Source organism: Ammospiza caudacuta, chromosome 20, assembly GCF_027887145.1.
Source record: "Ammospiza caudacuta isolate bAmmCau1 chromosome 20, bAmmCau1.pri, whole genome shotgun sequence".
Taxonomy (NCBI): Eukaryota; Metazoa; Chordata; class Aves; order Passeriformes; family Passerellidae; genus Ammospiza; species Ammospiza caudacuta.
In genome coordinates, this window is record NC_080612.1 from 5,783,683 (window position 1) to 5,799,736 (window position 16,054).

Here is a 16,054-nt window from a genome sequence, read left to right on the forward strand (position 1 = left end):
CCTCGGCGGGGTGCGGGACGCTCCCTACCTGCCCGCAGCAGTGTCCGCCTCCTGGGGGATCGAGGAGCTGAGCCTGGGTAAATGACACCCGCAGAGTGTCCCCAGCCCCGCGGGGAGGGGAAGGGGCTTTGCGGGGCTGAGCGTCCCTGCGCAATGCGCGGCCGGAGCAGGAAAACCTTCTGAGCCGGGACACGAGGGATGCCGGCAGAGGGAACTGTTATAGCCCTCGGCTGCGAGGAGAAACTTGTTCAGTTCAACAAAGGAAAGCCCTTAATTACAGATCTTTCTTCAAGAGCTGCAATTTCCAAGTAGCTGTTTAAAACTAAACCTCCCGCTTTTCTCCTCTCGCCCCACCCCAACCCCAATTTCTTATAAACTTAATATAAATCAGGTTTGATTTACTGTATCTTACTGCTTCAGTAGAGCAAACAATTTAGGCTTCTCCCCCTCCCCTCTGTTTTCTCTGGGTATTTCTCTAGAGGTGAAACAGCTGTTCAGATGAATGAGCTGCACTGTATAAAGCAAGAGAGTGGCTTAACCTGATTCCAGTTGTTCTTGAATTTCACTTTTTTTCTTTTTTTTCCCCCTTGTCATTCCCTTAAGTGGGGATTTGAGATTTAATATTCAAGGCTCGTCCATCCTGTCTCTACCTCTTTTCCTCCTCCCTTGCTAATACCTAGTCTGCGTGAGTTGTGCTGCTGTGGAGGAGGGCTTCTGTTAGCCCGGCTTACTTGGGCTGGGGTTTGGGAAAAGGCTCGGACTCTGTGGATTTCCGTGGCGGATCGGAGGTGCAGGGGCGGCACCAGCCCTGTGCCTTGCACGGGGCTCGCATATGGTGCGGATTTCCCCCCGGGGGGAGGTGGCTTTGTCCGCTGCGCTGTCAGACAGCCCTGGGGCTGCAGGGGGTGTGATGTTAAACTACAGCAACTGTCAAAGGGTTTGAAACGGCAGAAAATTATAGGAGAGTAATGGGATAAACCTATCCCAGCTGGATCTCTTCCAAGGTACCCCCTTCCCAAAGCATGAGCAGCAATGAGAACCACATGTCATTTGTCTTACATATCTATTAGCCTGCAGATCTTTGTTCAGAGCTACCACACTTACATGAGTGTGGACTCTGCTCACCAAAGACCTTCCCCAGCTCCCACTCTTGCACAGCTTTCCTATGCCTCAATGGTTTGGATAGCTGATGCTTTGTCAGGGGAATGTGTCTCTCTCCAAGTCTATAAAGTGTTGTGTAAAACCACATAAACCTGATCTAAACAATGATGCTGGGGAAAGCTGGTAGATTTTTTAGATTTATTTTTTATGTCTGATGGAACTTTGCCCTGGGAGACTCTCCCATTATAGTTTAATATAGAGGGGGAAGTAAAATACTGAAGGGAGGAAAAAATCACCAGTGGATGTTGTGAAAGAAAAATTCAAGTGCTCAGTTAAATATCGCACATTGAAGCAATCTTTGTATGTTTAATTTCCCCTTGAGTGGTGAAGTTTTGTTGTTGGCAAATGTCTAACAGCTTCACTTTCTGATGGGAAAATCTGTGTGGGAAAACTTTCCCCAGCCACAGTGTTGGACTTTTGAGGGAAGTCTCCTGCTGGGTGCAGCTTCAGGTTGGGATAGCTGGACTTTTCTGGGTTTAATATGGTCCATGACAGGAGTGAGGCTTTTTGCTCCGAGTTTGACGTTGATATTGATCTATAGGGGTGCAAAGCCTTTTTTAAAGGACTGATCAGATTAGTATAGATGGGTTTTTATGTTGTTCAGTGTCCCTTTTGCCATTGAAACAGGGGATCTTGGTAGCACCTGAATTATGTGCAGCAACAGCAGCTCCATCACAATGTAACTTTCTGGCCTCTGCTTTGGAGAGGCTGTGGAGGAGACAAGATGGTGGGAAGGTGACTGCTTTATACAGTGGCCATATAGTGGTATTAATGGCACTATATTGCCATTCCCACTTTCTCTTCTTCAACCTTCCCAGTGTGTGTGCTTTGTCCAGTGACTTCTGGCACTTTTCTGAGTCAAAAATAATCAGGGACAGAGCCTTGAAAGTTCCTGCTGCAGCTCCAGGTGTTGGTACATTGCAGCACACATTGATGGGATGCCTTACAGTGGACAGGTTTCCTTGATACAGGACACACCATCTTTCTGCAGTTGTCTTTTGATCAACAAATGATAGAGCTGTTTGTGAAGCTGCTACCAATTTTCTAAAAGTTAACTTGTCATAAGAGTTGTATTTCTCCAAGGGGAGAAGTTTCTGGAGTCCTTTGTGCTGATACAGCCCTTGGTATCTAGGTTGCAGGCTGGCTCAGAGATGGGCTCCTGAAGCTGTGAGGACTGCTAACCATGTTTCCTGCCAAAAAAAATAAGGCCCTGAGCACTGTAAAAACTTTGGGGTGGTGGTGAAGGGAAATTTGGAGGAAAAAATTACTGTTATTCACATTCTTCAAAGTGAACCATGGAATACTTGTTCTAGAGTAATGATGTGTTCTTTGTTTCCCTATTTTTAATGAATATTCTAGCTTCTGGTTGGCTTCAGTTGACAGGTCTTGGTTATTAGACCAAAGAAACTTGCAGTCTATCTTTGCATGTGCTTGAATTGAACTTCTGATGTGCTGCCTGAAATCCAGGCAGCAGTGTCTGCTGGCATTGTATGGACTGCAACAGCCTCTCAATTTAGCTTGAAATTCCCATTCAGTGCATGCATTTTGAACTGTGTTAAGGCAATGAATGGGAAGTGGGCCTTACTGGAAGCATAAGAATGGAGGGGCTGCCTGCCAAGGAGAAATCTTCCTCCAAGCTCTGAGAAGCTTTGCTGACTGAGTTAAGGGAAGCTTGTTCTCATGCTGGAAGTAGCTGAGTTGTCAAGGAACACTGCTTCTGTGTTAGTTGTCTTTGGGGTTGGTGTTCTCCCAACTCCTCATTCTATTTTCCTGTACTTTCTAATTAGTCACACATTGAGTCCTTGTGAACTTAATTGTGGGAGTCTGAATAGATGCAGGGCTTAGACTAGAAACCTCTTTGGATGAGACTTGGAGGTGGCTGATAGAAAATCCCAAAACATGAACCCAAAAGCAATGTAGGATGATAATTTTTTCACTGGGATCATTACAGTACCATCACAAAAGCCCTCTGGGGTGGATGCAAGTCCAGCTGTGGCAGTGAGGTCTTCAAAACACTCCTCAGCCTAAAAGCCTGTTAATGAACATTAGAACCATGATGTTACAACTAACAGGGCTGTACAAATAGGTATTCTTATCCACATTCTACTGATAATTGCACATTTGGTCACAATAATTCCCAGTGATGCCTACAGCAGTGATGTTTCTTGAGGATGGATATGGAGAGGAAAGTAATATCTGCAATATTTGCTTGGCAGAGGCTTTGACATGGAAGGCCAGGTGGCCTTTGGTCATTTCATGTTGTGACTCAGAGCACAGCCCAGGAGAGTGAGACCTGCGTCCGAGCTGCTCCTCTGCCAATGGTTTACTCCATATCAGGGGGCAAATCCCTTTGCCATGGATTCCATGGAATAGTTAAACAGGCTCTGTGAGCTGCTTTGATGTGGGAATGATATTTAAACAGACATCAGCTTTCCAGTACTGCAGCTGAGAAACCCAAAGTGTTGTTGCTTGAAATACGTTGTCAATTATTCCTTGAGGCTCCCAGTTTCCTAACAGGTCACTTGGATGTCTGTCTCTCAAGATCAAGATGTCTGTGTGGACCTCTTGTAGGCAGATGTGCTCTGTCCAGAATAACTGCCTGTGTTGTGCCTGGCCCTACAGCTCCATCTGTGCTGGACTGGAAATGACCCTCCTCAGCACAACTGCACTGAAATGTAGCAACCTCCAGCCTCTCAGGTGAGGTTTTAGTTCTTTTAAGTAACTGTGAGTATCTTTATGTGATAGAAGCCTGTTCTTAATATTAAAAGGTCATCTATGAATAAGTATTCCTATTTATGTAGTCTGTCAGAACGCTTTCAGAATGTGTATCTAGAGTTTTCCTGGTGGATTTTTATTAATTCTCTCTTCACTAGAGACAGATGACTTGAACCTTATTTCAGCCTCAAATTCTGAACCTCTCATGACTTTTAAGAGGGTGTGGAATATAAAACTATACATATTGGCCAAATGTGGTTTTCTCTCCTTTTAGTGACAGGATCTTGCTCTCTGAGTCATTCTCTCCATCACCTAATTGTCTGCTCATTGCCTGAGGTCCCTGGTTTGCTCTGGACTGTGAGGATGTCAAGCAAACAAACTGGGATTTGTGTCACGCTGAGTCCTCTGCTCTAATTCTGCTTTGAAGTGCCTGACTCAGGTAACCAAGAGGTCAGAAGGTCTTGAGCTCATCACCAGTCCCTGGAACTCTCTGGTGTTTGTTCCCTGGGCTCTGCAGCCATATGATCTTCATCTGCCTCGTGGGGTTCAGGGCTGTGGCTTTGCAATGCAATTAGCAGTGGAGCCAATGGTAGGCTAAGGGTCTGGTGACACTGGAATGGCTTTGAAATACCAGATGTGATTGTAGCTACTGCAGTAAATTGTGTTCCTGTAGGAAATCTACTGTCCTTTCCAGCTGCTTGTGTGAAGAATTTCCCCTTAGGTAGGTTTCATTTACCAGCTCAAGGGGAAAAACAAAGGGAGCAGAAAGGCAAAACAATGGGTGCCAGTGAACTTGTGCTCCCTTTGGATAAATTAACAAATGTTTCTTTCAATAATCCTTATTTTTTAGTTTTCTCAAAGTTGAGCTTGTGAGGGTGCTAAAGTGCTGGTGGAAATAGGTTAGAAATGTCACAGCTTTGCTTGGGGAGTGGTTCTGTGACACTGGGATCACAGAATATTTACTTACATCTTAGTTTTGTTGGGCTGTGTCTTGATAAAGGGGGAAAATGAAGAATAGCTTTGAGATAACGATTAAGAACTGAAAGCATGGAGTGCTTTAGGTCTTCTGGGTCAGACTCATGGACCCTTTCCTGCATCAGACCTCCAGCATGTCTGGAAATTTCACTGATTTATAAAGCATAGATGCCTTTCCTGTAGGATTATACAAAAATTCATCCAACTGCATTTCTGAAGTATACACAAAGCTCTTGACTCACTTTTAATTAGGCAGATCTAGACAGTGCTTAATATACTTCCACTCAGGCATAATGTTTATTTAGAATCTTTGAGCATACAGCCAGCCTGTGCCAACTTAGATACCACAAGGATTCTGTTGAGGGTAGTAGCTGCAAATTAGAAAAGAGGCAAATACTACTAATTTGGTTGCTGTCCTACATTTTTCATCTTTTTATATAGCTGAATAATACTAAATCTCTTGCTTAATGTAAATATGCACAATGTAGCACTTATTTGAATTAGAGTCCTTAATACTGCAGAAACCAGCAAGAGTAGGGGCTGTCTTATTGTTCCTTGCCTCCTTTTGTTTGGAGAAATGTTGTTTGTTGATGTGTAGTTTATTACATGGTTTAGGTGCTTTGGCTGCTTTTGACAAGTAATGTTTTCCTCCCCTTGGAATTGAACAGATGTGTGAGGAGCATGTTTGGGTGAAAGTATTGCCTGTAATGTTTAGGCCTTGCTGTTTGGAAATAGCTGAATCTTTTGGGGACGACCAACAAATAGGAAACTATTTCAGATTTCAGACTCCTTTTCCACTTCTAAAGCTGGGCAATCATATTTCTGGCAAAGAAAGAAGCCTCTTCTATCTGTCTAGAAATGGCTTTCACCCAGAGGGTCCCACAGTGGATGCCTCTGAGACAAAAGTTGAAGGCAATTTCTCAATGTTTCATGTTTGGAACAGGTCAATCTCCTCTTCCATATTGATGTGGTTTATCTGGGAAAGAGACTCTGCTACTCAAAATCATAGTAGCTGATTTGGAAACTGAGAAGAGATGCAATCTGTGAGATTCTCTTATTCAGGACTCTTCCCTTTGCCTCTGTGGTTTGCTTTGTGTCTCCTATCCATCCTCCCAGAGCTGAGTAAGGCTGTTCTTGTCCAGCCACCTGCCTTTGTGCTGAGCAAACAAACCATCTGTCAAAACATTAAAGCTAAAGTGAGGTACCACTGCATAGAAGGGACCAATTCATGTCCAATATTGACATCAGGTTATGTAGTCAGATGTCTTTTTAATAAATTCCACTTTTTCTGCCCCTAGGAACTGGGTGGAAGTGATATTCTCTGCAGCATTTGTGCTGCATACAGGCATGTGTTTGCTCAGAGCATCTCAGAAATGCCAGTGCAGTGAAATCATGAGGCAGGGGAGTATTCCCTGGATGTGGTTGTGTAACCAAGTTAGACTGAGTCTGTAGAGTTAAGAACAGGTCCAGTTCTGTTTCTTCTGGATGTCCCCCCACCTCTTCTGTGTATGTATGTGCACTCTGGAGAGGAGGTGTGTTTGTTGGACAAGACTCTTAATCTCTGATTTCCACTTTTTAATGGAATAAAAAGACCAAGGATGTAGAAAGAGTGTGCCTTGTAAAGGTAATGTAGGATGAGGTGTTTCAAGAAAGATGCCTGTTTTATGGAAGGACAGTTTTGGGGTGGACTGTGAGGAAGGGGACACAGCAAATTCAGTCACAGGACCTGAGTACTGAGGTTCTTGGCCTTCTGTGTGAGAAATGGGAACAGGATGCCCCATCCCCTGTTGGATGTTAGAGCTGTTTAGAACTAAAAAAAGGCAGCTGCATAGGTGCTAAATGAACTAAATCCTCCTTTTGCCCTCTTGGGATGACCTGGTGAGATGGAGCTGCTCAGTTAAGTCACTACACAAAACCTTATTATTTTGTGCCTGGGGTCAACGAAACCTGCTTTTTCCCTGCAGTTTTTTGCTTAGCTGCTCAGGAGTGTGGTGCTGGGAGCTCTGAGCCTGGCTGGAGCTGCTGTGCTGGGTGAGGGCAGGGGCAGAGGGGCTGGGGCTGGATGACATCACGTCTCCACGCTGGGCTCCCCTTGCCCGCGGTGCTTGCTGGGGTGTGGCAGCCCTGAACGGAAGGGCAGACATTTCTTTTTGCTGTGTGCTGCTTAGCCCTTATTAAACTCAGATGTTTCTAACCCCTTCCTCCAGGCTCTCATTATTGCTGTAAACACAGCAGAGCACAGGGAGCTTTTTCAAATCCTCCTTTGAGGCAGCAATGGGTGACAGCTCTCCCCACATGAATTTAACGCTTCAACCCAAGGGAGATTCTGCCTGTGTTTTCCCTAAAGAAAAAGACTTTTTCATCTGATGCCACTTCTCTTGTGCCTGCCTGGGGTTGCTTGACTTCCTGGCTTCCTTCTTGCCTGATTGTGTCTTGTGCTTCCCCAGAACCTGTCTGGTTTCTGCAACCCTGCACAGTGTTGGCTGTCTGGCTGCTTGTCTCATCACTGTATCTTGTTAAAATGTTGAGCTGTTTGCATTTTCAGTGGAAGTGAAAGCAATACCAGCTAAAATAAGGTTTCTGTTGTTGTGTTAAGATGAATCAAAAAGGCTCTCCTAGAAGAAACACCTAGATTTGCATGTCAGCAGGTCTGGATCTCAGCTGTGCCTGTTCCAGATTTACTGTGTGCCTCTGACAGAAAATTATATTTCAGCTTTCTGTGGAGGGAGAAGGAGAGGAGAGACTGCCATGGTAACAGGATCTTAGATGCTTCCTACCTATGAACCACAGCTTCACCCAGCATGAGCTACTGTACCCCTGTGGGGGGACTTAGGAATCCTTGGTATCTCTGAATATAACCCACTAACTTTGAGGTAAATCCAGGCTATTTATAACCTCCCTGTATGCAGTTCTCCAAGGACTATATCCATTGCAAATCTACTTAGGAGTCTCAAATATCTGTCCGTTTAATATAATTCTACTTTGAGCTGAGAAATTCTTGGCCCATTTGAGGTATCAGAGCCCCTTTGTGCATAGCATTGGCTTAGTAAAAGCTGTGTTCCTGCAAAATCTCTGATGGTCTGTGTCACATCATCTGTGTGACTTGTTCTTGTGACATTTGTGTCTCTAGTCTTGTGTTGTCCCTTGCTGTAAATTGAGCTAAAGAGCTCTTGACAGAGAGCCAGACAGAGCCAGGCTATGGCAGATGTTAGGAAGGTCATTGCCATTCTGATGCTGTATTTAGTCACTGGTGCTAAGTTTCCTTTTGGAAATTTAGGCTGTCCTAAAACACTTAAAGATGAGCTACCTTGTTGCAAGATTCTCAAAATCTGGTCCCTTGAGTCTGTGGCTTGATTTAAACTGCCCTTCAAAAGTTTCTGCCATGTGGGGAGGTACAGGGAGCTTTTCTCAATTGTGATTCTATATCTCCAAGAAAACACTGATTTAATTAGTGGTCACTGCAGATTTTAGGTGAACTTTTAATGCAGCTTTTAATAAACTTAGAGCTAAAATGGCAGTGCCCCTGAGAACTGAGCTGTCAGCTTGTGTCTGTCACTGGCACCAGCAGTACAGGACAGAGAAAATCTGATATGCTTAAGCTTCAGTATTTCAACATGGCAAACCCTGCTAACCTAAACACTGAGGGGGGAGCTGCATTCTTTGCTATGCCTAATCTCTGTATTTTGTTAAACATGCATTCCTGCCAGAACTTTATTGGACAGAACAATAGTGACCAGCTGGGCAAGTGACCCTGGCTTTTCTGGTCGGCCGAGGAATTCAGCATCTGAGAAGTTCAGATTCTCGTGTGCAGCTTAAAGTGATCTGGATTTAGTTGCTTTTAATTATTAGCTGGCTGATTCATAAGGCTTTGTTTTCCACCTCTTTCCCAAGACAAAGACTGTTTCCTTAAATGCTCAATATATATTCTATAGAGCAGCACAGAGTCTGGGAACTGAGACTTGCAAGTTCTCTCTCTCTTTTCTTTCCCCTAAATAAAATGGGAATAGTAATATTTCCCTTCATGTAAAGGAGGGCTCTGGGGAGTATTTCACAAGGGTGTGGTTATATCTTAGAGGGAAAGCTACAAAATCCAAAGTACTGTACATGAATTTATGCTGAAGTTTATAATAAATCTATGAATGATAATACTTGGCTCTTGTATAAACTTCCACTCTTACAGAACAGAGATCATTGTGCTCCTTGCATACTGCGCCTCTCTGAGTCTGAATGACTGAAATTGGTCTTTGGGAGTAAGCCTTTGCCTGAGCTCTGCAGAGAGGGATTAGTTTGAAGGGGATGCTGAGGGGTGGCAGAGGGAGGTGCTGAGCAGGGCAGGCTGGACTCACCAGTAGCAGAGGGCTGGGTGATGGCACAGGCTGAGGGGCTCTCCTGTCCCCAGGGTGGTTTTTGGGAGCCTGGCTGTGGGACAAACCTTTAGAAGCAGCTTTGAGCTCAGGGCACAAATACCTGTGGCAATGGGTGTGACCCATAGCACCAGCCTTGGAGCAAAGGCAGCTCTGGGCTGTGATGCTGCAAACTTCCCCTGCTCCCATCTGAAATACAGCAGAGATCAAAAAGGCAAATTGGCTTTGTAGGATGTTAGAGTGCTTGGCTTAATGCTGCTGTAAATCAGCATAACCTGCAGCAAAAGCTACAGCCTCCCTGCAGTGTATTTCAGGATACAGTACTGAGCCAAAGGGTTTAAACTATCACACAGTAAAATGCTGTCTCTGGGGCAGCTGTTACTGGAAGTCACTAATGTATATCACAAATGATACAAAAATTTTGGATTACAGAGTGCTAGGAATTCTTAGGCTGTCAGCCTGTGGATAAGCTTTGAATGAGTGTGCATTGCAAGCAGAAATAATAGGATCTCATATTGCCAAGCACTAGAAAAATACTTGAGGCCTGATACTGTAATTAAAAGTCTGCTAAAACCCTTGCAAGACCTCTGCAACCAAACCCATTGTAAATTTATTGCAAGAATCACAGCAAAATACTAATTTTCTTGGGTAATGTCCTTTGAAACAATCAAGCTCTCTAATTACGTCTGTCAGGCCTTGCCAAGTGGTTCTTGGCATCTGAACTAGAAGGTTTTCAAAGTAGCTTCTGCAAATGTCTGTGGAATTTTGCTGAAGGTAAACTTTCAGCTCCCAGGTACCATTTGGAGAAGCTGCTGCATAACTTTTAGGAAGGTTAGAGTGAAGCTGTATAGCTGTACAGTGGCTGGGAAGAGAGACGAGAAAAATGTGAATGTGGAAATTATAGAAATCATCCCAGCTTGTCTCTTGTATTGAATGCAGTTAGAAACTGGGCTGATTTGTTTTGGACATTTCAGCTGTGTCCTGGCTGAGCCTGGCAGTCATCTTGTGCTGCCTGTGTCTGGGTGATGGATTGGGTCTCAGCATCCTTGTGAAGCAAGGTTGGCTTTGCAGGGCACACTCCATGTGTGGGGGTGGTTTAGGGGCTTTTTTTGTTGTTGTTTGGTTGGATTTTTTAACCAACCAGCCAAAAAACACTACCATGATGACCAACACCAAACCCCACACAAGCATTTGACTGGAATCACACACTTCCCATGGGCTTGTGGCTCAAGTGTTGCCAGTAACAGCTGGATAGGTGAGCAGGCTGTTCCCATGGACATAATTCCAGCCAGGGGAACCAGTTCAAGAGTTGTTCTGTCACTCTCTGCTCTGAGGTTCTACCAAACTTTTTGATTTGTGAATGAGAGTGGTTTCTAGTGAAACTCAAACCACTTTTTTTCTGCTGTGATGTGAGTCTGTCACAGCCATTTCATGTGATGTTCAGCACTGCAGTGTTCATATATCCCTCTACACCTCCTTAGAAATGGTTCAAGTGAATGCTGTGGCAATGGCAGCTGCTGGCTTTGCTTCCAGGGTGGCTCAGTCTGGCACCATCCTCTGCTGAGACAATGCATGGAAAGATTTCACCAAACTGTGGTGAAAGGTGTAGAGGAAAACTCTTATGTATGTTTGTATGAGGGAGGAAAAACCACAAACAAGTTTGAGCTGTTGTGTGTGAAGGATGTTTGTGTACATACTTAGGGCAATAATAAACACAGATTATTGCTGTGTATCACTCACAGGTTTGCTGGTTTGCCCTCAGCCAGTAAAACAACAGTAAGATGTTCCCAAACTATGTAAAAGGTATGTCACCCCTTGGTAAAATTCAGGTCATAATTTCTTGTTTTCAATCAAACTTTTATCTTGCATGCTATTTGTGTCACTCTTCATTCTCTGATGGCAGGAATGTGTGTAAATAGGAGAAGAGGGAAAAAAAAGTTAATCTCTCTTTAATGGTTTTGCCTTGAATTTGCCCCAAGATTTTGTCAGTATTGTGTGTTTAATGTATTTAGTGTCAGCCACTCCTTTGCACACATAGACCCTCTCACCAGTAACTCCAGGCATTCCCATTCCCAGCAGAAGGATGAGGGATGCCTGTGAAACCTTTGCATTAGAAGTTTGGTTCACTTGTGGGCATCAGGTTGAATTTTCACCAATTTGTGGTTAAAACACTTTAAGTTGTGGATTTTTGCACTTTGCCATGGTGGAGCAGTCAGGTTGTCCTGTCCTTTTGCATCGGCAGGCAACCTCTAACTTAAACCACCACCAAATAAACCCTGCCAATCCCCATCTAGAGGAGTTTGCTGTACAATTCTGCACAGAACAGGGCAGAAATTTTTCTGACCAAATGCCTGTATCTCCCTCAGACCTCCTGCTGTCCCCTCTCTTGCTCAGTGCTGCTTTCTCCCCATCCTGTTTCCCACGTGTCTCCTTGGGAATGTTTCAAGGCAGTGTTATCATTCCTAAGGAATCTACTGTGCATGCACAGCCTATGGAGGTTTTTTTTTTTCTTCAGCTGTTATTACTTGGCCAAATCAAACCCATTTTCCACCTGGATACTGAAATGTAGATCTCCTCCCTTCCAAACAGAGGCTTCCAAAGCACTGAGGCACTAAAGCAGTTTCGTAGATTGCTCAAGAATTTTTTAATAATAGAGAAAGGTGTTAGTGTTTCCGTTCACAAGAGAAAAGCTTTCTTTTTTTTAAGCCCTTTTTATTTCTAATGAACAAACTGGGTTGCAGCAGGGTTTAAAAGGAGAATATAAATAATTGTTCTTGGCTAGAAATGAGGTATGGTGACTGCTTCCAGAACCAGTGAAAGCTTAGGAAGCTGTTTAAAAGCAGAAAAACCTTTTACATTGAAAATAGTTAGGTAGAGCACTTGGTTTCTTGCTGTCTCTTTACAGTCTGTCTGTAGACATAAAGTGCAGTGGGTTCTGTGTGATTAAAACACACCATCTGCTGAAGAGTGAGTTTAGAGCTTGGTGAGGCAGCACTGGGTGCTCACCAGCAGGTTTGGGACTTGTGTGTGCAAAGAGCTGAGCTACAGCAAACCCTGTGGGTGATTTTTATGGCTTTGGATGGGTGCAGTCAGGACAGTGTAAGAGTGGGAGTCTGGAGGAAGGTGAAAAGGAGGCTGCTGGTACAGCAGATTGTTGTGCCTGGAACTGCCTCATCCCAGCCATGCTGGAGTTGCAGGGAGGTTTCAATGAGGCCTTAGTGCAGAGGAGGGTCTTTGGAAGGGCTGGTCACTGGCAACCAGGAGGTGCTTTAGAGCAATTCACTTCATTTACATGGGCTCTGGGAAGGACTGGCTTCAGAGGGAGGCAAGGAAGAGAAAGGTGTGATAGACTAACACCCATGGATGTCAACAAGTGTTTGTAAAGGCTATTGCTATGCTCATAGTGGTTTTTAAGAGTTTTAGCCTGTGCAAGTTGGAATTTATTAACCTTAGAGCTACTGGTACCTCCTCCTGCCTTAACTCAGCTCCTGATCCTGCTCTCAATATGCCCTTGGATCAAAACTGGCTCTTGTAAAGGGCAAACTCAGCTCTCTGATGACAGGACAGATCTCAGTTCTGATGTTCCTACTTCCCTACACATGAAACTCCCATGGGTGTGACTGGAACAATAGGATTATTTTCCAAATTATTTTTTATTGTAGTAACGCCCAGGACAGCCTTGTGCCAGACATGGCAGACATGGAATAAAAAAGTTTTCAATTTAAATAGCAAATTAACACACAGTCTTTGGGTTTTGTTTTTCAGGCTGATTAACACTTTGAATACCCAGGCAGAAAGGTTTTCCAAGGCTTTGTTTTCACTGAACTGGGTCTTATGTGGCTCATCCTGGCAATCTTTGAGCTGGGCTGGGGGTAACAGCCTGATTTATCTACTGCACACAGCACAGATGACCTGGCACATTGGTAGAGCAGTTACTGGAGAAAAGTGCTTTGTTCTTGAGGTGCTGATGTGTTTGTGGGGTACAGCTGTCCCCAAAAGAATCTTCTTGGAGTCTTGCCTCAGGCCTGGTGCAGATGCTGCCTCCAGGTACCTGAGCTTCAGCTGCCTCACTGAACACAAGTGGCTAATGTGAGACATCCAAAAGGAAGAAGAGAAATTGTTCTTCTCCAAGCAAAAGAAGATGGATTTGTCTAGACTGGTCTATTGTTTCTAATCACCTCCTCCAGCACAGGAAACATTGGAAAACTGTGGGGCTTTCTTGCACTTGAGAAAAGGCTGAAACCATAATTTCCCTTGGTGGTTTCAGTGGGGTTGGTGTCAGGTCTGGCTCTTTGGCAGCCACCTGAACCAGGAGTGAGCTTGCACAGCTGCTGCAGCTTCACTCTGGAAGAGGTGCCTTTGGCCCATGAAATCCTGTTTCCAACAGGGATGGCAACCACATGGTAGGTACTACTTAGAAATGTCTGCTTGTAGTCCCTTGTACACCAGAGCCCACAAATTCCTTTACAAGTTGCTGACCAAATTCAAGACCTAGACTGAAAAAATTGTAATGTGCCACAGGAAAAGAGAAATGGGCAGGTGGAAGAAGTGTTGCTAGAAGAGTTGTGGGTTCAGTTTACCTTCCACAGCTGTTTGTGCAGGTATTTCCAGTTGCACCTTAAGACCTGTGAATCTGAAGCTAAAACTTTAATCTGATTTTTGATACCTTTTGAGGCTCACTGCTCTGACAGTTGAAAACATAAGGAAAACACATCAGTATTGCCCTAAAGAGAAAGCAATGTGCTGATCTTTTTCAATACAATTTTTTGTTTGTTTCTAACTGTCAAAAGGTTGTACCTTCTCCAGTAGCAGCAATATCTCAACTGTTCAGCTCCAGGAAAAACCCAAAACATGCATGTTACACGAGCACATTAACATCATGCTATAGTAGGAAGCTTCATCATGCCATCTTATTTTTTTTTTTTATACACTCAACACTGTCCTTTTGACACTGCCTTTTGTTCTTGCTGTAGTTTGTGGTTTTTGGTGCCAGTATAATGTTAATGAAAAACACTGCTTCATTTGGGCCAAGTGCCTGTGTTCCTGTCATGCATGTGGCATTCATTGCTGCTCGTAAGTGCTGGGAGTTTGGCACCAGAGGGCTGAATGGGAGGCACAAAGATGCTCTGTTGTCTGTGCAGAGCTCTATAAGCAAAAAAACAAAACAAATTTGGGAGTAGGCCCTGTCCAATCCCTGCAGATTGGCTGGTGGTGCAGATAGAGGCTTTGTAGAGCAAAGGGTGGGATTTAAGGGGATGCTGGAACCAGCAGGAGCCTGATTTGTCCCTTTTGGAGGACTGAATTGTGCAAAGTGTTTTGTTACAAGGGGAATTAAAGACAGCCATGGGCACTGCCTTTGTGGATGGTGGAGGAGCAGCTGTAGCCACAACAGGAGCAGTAGTAAAGCACAGGATGCTCTGACACGATCAGCGACTCCTTAAACTGCTTTTCTTTCTGCAAAGGTTTTGAGGACAAGCGTGTGTCAGTGCCCTGTTCTTCTACTTAAAATTCACACTCTACCTCTTGCTAAATCAAATTTAGAGTTTAATTCTAAATGAATTTTTCTAAACTCAGGTGTACTGTCTTTTATCAAAGTTAGTCTGGTGCTATTAATGAGGATCAGGGTCACTGTCCTCAGCCTAACCAGTTCTAGATCAGCCCCTCAGAGGACACAGACCAGTACCAAATGTAGACTTTGACCACAGGGATCTGTTTCAGACAAACAGTTGTGTGCCAAATCTCTACTGCCAAATCTCTACTTTCAATCCAGGTCTTAAGGATTTTTTTCCTGTGATCCCACCCCTCTTTTCAAGGTCAGGCTTTTTAGGAATGAACAAACCAGTTCTGTGGATGTATTCTCAGTATGGAGGTGTTAGACCTAGCTACAGCCATGTTATCCAGCTGTGCACAAATGTTTAGACTCAGGTTCTTCTTTTGAAAGGCTCTAATTCAAGCAGCTTTTAATGTTGCAAAAATGACATACTTGGTTGTAATTGTGCATGATTTCCATGCTGCATGGATATCAAATGCCAAATTCCATCAAGTCAGTCTAATTTAACAAAGACAGATTCCATGGATATTTTTGTACATTTCCTCTTTCCTCCCTCTGTGAACACTGGAAACTACTGTCTTCTCATTGATTGTGATAAGCTCATGGGAGGGAGCAGCAAAACACTGCAGTGTGTAAAAGAATGTCTGTAAAAGCAAAGAACTTCAAAGGAGTGAAGCCCCCTTTTATTTCTGAGCGCTCAGTCATGGACTAACTTCTTTCATTTCACTGCTGAAGGTAATTATGGTTCAGGTCAGCCATATTTATGGTTTGATTCAGTTGGAACATGTCACTGGCAAACTGAGAGATGGATACTGGATGTGAATCAGAGGGACTTGATGCTTGATGAATGTTCCTTGTGCCCTCTGCCCTTACACACACACACAAACAGGTATGTAGCCTCACAAGGATTTTTGAATGTGATCAATGTGTTTCTGATACTCCCTGCCTGAGTAGGGAGTATCAGAAACACATTGATCACATTAGAAACACATTGATCACATATCAGAAACACATTGATCACATCAGAAACACTTAAATCTTTATCTCTCTCTGTTCTATCCTTCATTAATATCAGTGCTGATGCTCTACAAGTGGACCAAGGGTGTGGAACAGGTGAGTGTTCTTATCTGCAGCAGCTGGCAGGTGCCTAGTGAATGAGTTTGAAGGTTAGAAGAGAAAATTAATGTTCTCATGGCTGAAGGAGCTCAATGTGGCTCTGGGAGCTGGATCTCTCCTTGTCTCTGAAGAAGAGTTGCACACATGTTCCTTGGTATTTAGCTATGCTGCT

At 44.0% G+C, this 16,054-nt stretch overlaps 1 protein-coding gene across 1 annotated transcript in view; it reads left to right on the forward strand.

The window, feature by feature from the left end:
* Positions 1-16,054, forward strand: part of COL26A1 (collagen type XXVI alpha 1 chain) — a 166,209-nt gene that overhangs the window by 299 nt on the left and 149,856 nt on the right. The gene's annotated exons all lie outside the window — the stretch shown is intronic.